General features: G+C 37.5%; 1 long non-coding RNA gene across 1 annotated transcript in view; it reads left to right on the forward strand.

Annotated features, from left to right (window-relative positions):
* The window catches only part of LOC121300620, a 90,083-nt gene extending 85,075 nt beyond the window's left edge, over positions 1–5,008 (forward strand). The window contains exon 3 of the long non-coding RNA XR_005947552.1: positions 4,558–5,008. This is a non-coding gene — a long non-coding RNA (uncharacterized LOC121300620). The remainder of the gene's footprint in view (positions 1–4,557) is intronic.
* The last annotated feature ends 2,981 nt before the right edge of the window (positions 5,009–7,989 follow it).

Below are 7,989 nucleotides of genomic sequence, written 5' to 3' on the forward strand. Positions count from 1 at the left end.
ATATTGATTCGGTTTTATTTTCTTTGTCCAGGTTTAACACCTGGGCTTCAAGACTGTTTCTTATGTATAGCGCTACCCCTCCTCCTCTTCTGTCCTGCCTGTCTTTCCTATACAGTGTATACCCACAAATATTATATTCGTCCCCATCACTCTCAGATAACCACGTTTCTGTAACACCTATCACATCATAGTTACCTGTTAGTGCAGTAGCTTCAAGTTCTAGAATTTTGTTTCTGATACTTCTAGCATTTAGATAAACACATTTAATGGTTGTCTTACCTGAGTTGTTGTTCTTGTTTTGATGCGGTCTCCCTTCTGTTTTTTTGTTGATTTCTCCCCCCTTCCTTTCTAGTTTAAATGCTTCCGAACCTGCTCGAGGATCTTTTCTCCAAGTAGACTAGTTCCCTTGTTATTTAAATGCAGTCCATCCCGTCTATACAGATAGTCCTCGTTGTAGAAAGTGGTCCAATGATCAAGATAGGTGAAGCCTTCCCGTGTGCACCACGTCTTCAACCATTGGTTTTGATTTATTATTTCCAGCTGTCCATATGGTCCTTTGCAAGGTGCGGGTAGTATACCAGAAAATACCACAGTTTTGGTTTTCTCTTTTAATTTCCTTCCTAGCTCTCTGAATTTGTTTTGCAGGGATTTTGGTCTGTCTCTTCCAATGTTGTTTGTACCGATGTGGACGACTACTACCGGGTCGTCTCCTGTTCGTTCTAGGAGCCTGTCCACGTTTTCAGTGATGTGCTTGACCGAGGCTCCCGGAAGGCAGCACACTGTTGTAGTAAGGGGGTCCAAACTGCGACACACACACAATAGATTAAATATATGGTGACAGAATAATGTGTTGTACCTTTGCTATTGGTTAAGTGCCAGAGAAAGAGGAGGTGGACCATCTATACAGAAGGGTATTTAATGTCATGCAAAAATTGTAAGGACGAGTATTGTGTTTGTCCTGTACCTGGGACCAGACTCCCTGCATATTTCAATAAACCTAACAACTGATTGAAGAAAAGGACTCTGTGCATTTTCTTGAATCTACTTACTCACCATCTTTTATTTTTAAGTTACTTCATGGGCTAGTCGACGACATACCAAGTATGGAAGGTGCTCACTTGAAGACCCTAGAGAAGTACCCTACTCAGCTCAGTCCAGACAGTTGCCATGCTGATTTGCTAGGGAGGCTGCACTGTGGATGATACCTGTAGCCAGCATTGCAGCTGTTGTGTGTGCTGATCTGCCAGGGAGGCAAAATATGCTGGTCCCTGGAGCCAGCATTACTCTTCAGCCACCAACACCAGGCAGAAGGATATTTACATCATCATATGGAAGGAAACGCAGCTCGATCACATTAGTTTACAGTAAAATATGCTATGTCTTAATTGGTGCTTATCTTGGCGAGAGCTGAGTCCAATATCAGCAAGAAGTTTTAACACCTACTCTGGTGTAATGGAAATCACAAATAGCATAAGGTGGAGGAATTTTTACTTCAGTATTTCAGCATCTGTAAACTTCATACCTCGTGACTATACAGGACTATATGGCACCCAATTGTACCAGTACTTGGATCAGTTTGCCAATTCTACCAGTACTAGCACTGAACTGCTCCACACCTTGCCATATTTTACTACTGCTCTTAATTATAACCACTTTATATATCTTGTATTTGACTGTATTCTTATAGGTATCCGTATATCATTCTCATCCATTTATCAAACTTACAAGGAAGGCAGTGTGGCAGTGGAGTCACTTAACCTCCTTGTGCTCCATCCTGCAGTTGAGATGTTAAATAAATGTCCTATTGTAAGTGACTCTGCATATAATGCACAGTTCACAGCCTAACTCGTAAAGCTCATTGTGATTGTGGTCCACTATAAAAGGCGCTATATAAAGACATTATTATACATGCTCTTACCGGATTTTACTCATATAAGCAAATATTTAGTCGAACCCGCTCTTAACCACCCAGCTGCTTATCCCGCGATTTCCACATGGAGCGCACATGAGTCCAAATTTGTCACGCCCCTGAGAATAGCGTGCAGGTGCTTATATGTGCTTATATTATCTAGCACATATACATCTGAAAATTTGTGATGCAAGTTTTCAGATGTATATATGTTAGACAAAGACATTAGCATTGATGGGGATTTGAAGTGCATCTGCTTTGAAATCTATCAGACAAAAAAATTATTTCTAAAAAGTGATATGCCTGCACAAGTATTATAATGTTATTATAATGCTGCAATTGCAAAATAAATATATGTTTTTTATACTTATATAATGCTGCTATCTGAAAAAAATTATATTAAGTTGTGATTTATATTATAATGCTATAATTATAAACACACTGTTGTTATTTTGTTATTTAAGTTCTATTGAAACACTGTATTTCTGATATCATAATCACAATAAAAAAAGTCTGTATTAAATATATATATTATATATATATATATATATATATATATATATATAATATATATTATATATATATATATATATATATATATATATAAAACAAGAGAATTTTTTTGAAAACTGTCCAAATTGCTTATTTGAGGGATAAGAATGAAAAATCTACAAAAAAAAGAGCATTTTTAACATGGAAATTGCCAAAATAAATGGGCAGCTAAATAGTTAAATGTAATTATTTATTGTATTCTTTATTTTGCTCTTATTTAAATTTGATCTTATTTGCTACTGATTTTAGTTTACTTAATAACTGCTCTTATCTGTAATGTGATATTCTATAGTGTGATATTTTATAATGTGATCATCTGTAATGTAATAAATAATAATAATAATAATAATAATAATAATAATAATAATAATATTTAGTGACCTTTAGTGAATTTAGTGAGTCTGCCTCAGTATTGTTCAGTGACGCCCCACACACATAACACTTCACCCCGTTACATAGCCCTACAAAATTAAAAAGAGCACTCTGTGTACACTTGCTGTATTTGATGATAATTCTGAATGACCTGTGGGACCTGTCATTCTTTGAATAATTAAAATAGCTCTCCATAACTGCAGTCTGCATGAAACATCTCTTTAGCCATTACCTAAGTATTTGGTAAGCTCATTTAATTTCACCTCTGCTAAATATAAAGCTCCTTGAGTTGTTTTGGAGTTATTTTGATTTGTGTGGCTAGTTGGTGCATATGCAAGTTAAGGTTTGGTGTTTAGGATTTGCTGAGTTGAGCGCACAAATTGGGCAAAAAATAAAGCAGAAGCTATTTATATGAATTACTGTATTCCTTTGAATTTAAGCCACACTTTTTAAATACGTTTTTTTCTCAAAAATGGCCTGCTTATTGTTAACAGGTGTCCATGATACTATAAATATAGGTAGCATAGGCACAAGTTTGTCATTCCTGAATATAAGGGAGCAGAAAATGGCAAAATACGCTAGTTAAGCAAAGAAAAAAGTCTGTAATTACTTTAAGAAGTGAAGGTCAATGTTTAAGACAAATCGCAAGAACTTTGCAAGTGTTTGTAAGTGCTGTGGCCAAGACCATCAAACGATTTGAAGAAACTGGCACTCATGAGGACTGAACAAGGTCAGGCAGGCCAAGGGTGACCTCAGAATCAAAGAACAAGTTCATTCGAGTCACAAGTTTGCGAAACCGGTGATTAACTGCCCCTGAAATACAAGCTCAGCTAAATGCTACTAGAAGTACAGATCTTTCAACATCAACTGTTCAGAGGAGATTGCGTGAAGCTGGCCTAACTGGAAGAATTGCTGCAAAGAAACCATTGTTAAGAGTGCAGATTAAGAGGAAGATACTTGCCTGGGCCAAAAAACACAGAAACTGGACGTTGAGTCAAAATTTGAAATATTTGGGTCCTGCCGCCGAGTAATGAGCGCATGAGTTCTGCATGTGTTGTTCCCACTGTCAACCATGGAGGAGGCAGTGTCATGGTCTGGAGTTGCTTTGCTGGTGACAGAGTTGGTGATCTTTACCAAGTCCATGGCAAGCTCAACCTCCATGGCTATCATAGCATACTTCAGAGGCATGCCATTCCATCAGGATTATGGCTAGTTGGGCAGACCTTCATCTTTCAGCAAGATAATGACCCGAAACAAACCTCAAAGTTGTACAAGAACTATCTGGCTTAGAAGGAAAGTGAAGGACGACTCAATCTAATGACCTGGTGTGACAAAGAAAGAATGAACTCTTGTTTTAGATCTCCCTCCCGACCGGTGAGGACGTTAGGGAGGAGGAGCAGTCATTCCTAGGGGATGTGGAAGTTGGCCCCCTGGAAAGGGGACGGAGCCGCGATGCGCAACGTCATCGACCCAGTCGGAAAGCGTGGTGGCAATTGCGTATTGGTTGATGGTGGTTGCCCTCGCTGACCAATGGGGACGAGATGGAGCATACAAAAAGGGGTGTGGCCCAGGGTTCTGTTCCTGCTGGCAAGGTACTGTGCGAGAGAGAGAGAGAGAGAGAGAGAACGAAAAATGAACAGAGAAACAGAGAAATGGAGTTGAAAGAAGGGTTGTCTGTGTTCTGGGCTGACCTGTTAATCCCTTCTCCTTTTTGTATTTTATAGAGCACTAAAGGGACGGTCCGGGAGTACTTCGGAGGAGCGACAACCCGGAAGTGCTGGGATTATTACCCCCTGTGTTTTCCCGTTCCCGGACTCACGGAAGGAAGACAGATTGTTTTTGCTGTTTATTATTTGGGACTGCAAACCCCCCATTTCTCTTTACTTTGTTGAGTTACACATTGTTGTGTATCCCGGCGGCTCTATTGTTTATTATTATTATTTGTTTAAGTGCGTGTTTGGTGACCTGTTTTAGGAAATAAAACCAAGCGCATAAATTGGAAAACTGGACTGGAGTCTGTTGTCTTACACCACACGTTCATCCTGTCACACCTGGTCTGCCAAGTCTCCAGACCTCAATTCCATAGAACTTGTGTGGGACGAACTGGACTGAAGAGTCAAAGCAAAGCCACCCACAAGTGCTCTACATCTCTGGGAATTGCTGCAGAAGAGCTGGGAAGACATGTCGGTGATTTCCTGCTGAAACTTGTTAACCGAATGCCTCGTGTTTGGGAGGCTGTTATTAAGGCAAAGGGTAGCTATTTTGAAGAATCCAAGATTTAGAGACAATTTTCAGTTTTCTTGAACATTGCTTTGATACTCCTTATGTTTTGTTTTCTATATTGTAACATGTCTTTTCATTTCCAAATATTTACAGAAACGTATATGACGTAAAACATTGTCAATTATGAAAAAATCCTAGTTTCTAGCAAGTGTACTCAAACTTTTGACTGGTACTGTATTCTTGTGCATATTTTAGCCTTTTAGTCTTGTTCTCCTTTCTTAACAGGGGTATTCTTACTGCAACACATCCTTTAAGTCCTGATTTCAAGAATCTCCATTGTACTGTTGATTTGAAGGACAAGGACACCTGTGCCTTCTGCTAGTTCTGTTGTCAATTCAACGGTTGTCTTCTTTTTATTCCTTAAGGATATTATCTTCAAGTATAGCTCATCTTTGTTAGACAGCTTTTTGGATGTTCTAGTCCTGGGTTTGTCAATTACAGATGATGTTTCTCTGTACTTGTTGTTTATGCTTTGGATACCACCCCTTGAAAATCGAGTGCTACGAGCTATTTCACTCAATCTTTTTCTTTCTTTATGCAAGTCAAGGTTGTTATAATAGTAGAGAACCCTAGAGGAGGCTTTGAGTAAATTGTGGATGTTCATAATGCATGAGTAGAAAAATGCAACATGTCTAAGACTTTTGTACAGAAATGTATATTTACCACACCCTGCACATACATTCACTCTAGTTCTCAAATGTGTAATTTTGAAATCTATCTATTTATTTATGTATTTATTGCATCTATACAGAGCTTTTTATACAAAAGTACTGCACAACACTGTACAGTATATAGCAGAAAAAAAGAACAAACCACAATACATTTGTATAGCATGTCACACATACAACTGCCATAGTCATAACATATTTAAATAACAGTATACACATAATACAAAAGCAGCAATTTTAAAGTTACATTAAAACTCACTAAGATAAGAAAGCCATTTTATAAAAGTGTGTTTTTAGTTTTGACTTGAGAGCTTATCAGCAGATCATTCACAACTCTGACAAGGACCATTTCAATGCTATGTGCAGCACGAAAACCAGACTAAAACTTCTCGAATATACAATTAAAAGTTAGAAATCTTTGTAACTGAATTGCAACAACTCTCTCTGGACCCTTATCTAAGAATGGTAGGTTAGAGATTGATCTATAGTTATTGAGGACTTTAGGGTCCAAATTGTGTTTAAGCAGAGGCTTTACCACAGCAACCTTAAGATCTGATGGAACTATACCAGAGGAAAGTAACCCATTTCTAATTCTTTTTAAAATGTGGGTATTAATAACACCATAATCTACAGTAAGTTTCAGCAAACATGAATTTTCATTTTAAAACATGAAACCTCATACTAGTAGGTTAGATAAATCTCCATTTGCAGGCCTTTCTTGCAGATAGTCTCACACTTTCATAGTCATTTTACATGGAGAGTTCAATAATATAATCCTGTTAGAAACCAACCATTTGCTTTACCTTATCACTGACATGCTTTGCAGCCAGTAAGATGCCCGCCCCTGGACACACTTCTGAGAAGTGCATGTGTAAAACATTTCCTGGAAATCAAGCCAGAGATCTATTTGTATCTAGTGTAGTACAAAATATCATATTTTAAAATGAAAATACAGTATGTGTTAGTAATATCATGTTTGTTTCAAAACTATATATTTGAGACAGGTAATAGTTATGAAATTATTTTGTTAGAGACAAACAGTTAAAGGTCATGAAGGTATTTTGATTTCATTTAAAGAAATCTGACAGTTAATAAAATGATGAAGTGGTGCAAGAACAGATGGTTAAAGCTGAGTTCTACAAGTAATTAAAAAGGTCAAGCTGAAAATGTATCAGTGTCAACAATTTACATGCAGAGCTGTGTTTTGTTTTTCTTAATTACTAATACAAATATTTGTTCTCTTCCTGTCAGAAGGCCTTCACAACATTTGGAGAGCATCCAGTTTATAACTCTCAATGAACCTGGCTTGAGTTATAGAATATTTGCATTTAACTCTATTTAGTTACCATATGTGAAGCAAATAAAAACAGGGGGAAAAAGAAAATACAATAACAATAAAGCCAACAGTTCCTGATTGAACATTTCAGAGGAACAGACTGCGCCTTCTGATATTCTTATAAAGTGGATGGATGCATTGTGCATTTAGCAACTGTTAAATAACAGATTATTGAGTCTCCAAGTAAGTTGAAGAAAAATGTTCTGGACTGAATTGTTCATTGACCTGTTATCTTTGTCTATGCATGCATTTTTTCCCTGAGTGAATACAAGCTGTGGCTGTAATATTCAGTAAAATGACTGTGGTCATTAATTTCTATGTAATGCAATGTATTGCAATGGTTGCACAAGCCTTTGTATTGATATTGCCACTACTTTGCTTATAAAAAGTCTGACATATTTTCAAGTTTAAATAAAGTCGTCATAGATTATTTCCATAATTAAACTCACCAAAGATTATAGTTGCAAACTGAATTTGAAATAAATATGTCAAACTGCATTGTGTTTTTTGTGATTAGGCAGTGCTGTTTAACTGGGGTGCTAGGACATCTTGTTCTCCATGGCTGCTGTTCCGGTAGCTGAACTAGCCAAATAACACACAGGGCATCCGGATTCAGTCTAGTGGGCTGTGAGCTGAATGGATGAGCCTCTGAAGTGCAGTAGTTGAACTTTATTTTTAATTCTATATAAGACCTGAAAATCTGATTTTTTTTTTACTTAATTCAAATGTAGCTGTGCATCATTACCTGGAGCAGGCTATGTAAGACCACTTGGGGTGGGAGGGGAGATTTACAGTGGTATTGATCCAGGCCTTTCTACTGAATACCTGGTGTTCAGGACGTTGCCAGAGGTGTCAACATAGTAGACTCC

This window comes from Polyodon spathula, chromosome 1 (assembly GCF_017654505.1).
Source record: "Polyodon spathula isolate WHYD16114869_AA chromosome 1, ASM1765450v1, whole genome shotgun sequence".
Classification (NCBI taxonomy): Eukaryota; Metazoa; Chordata; class Actinopteri; order Acipenseriformes; family Polyodontidae; genus Polyodon; species Polyodon spathula.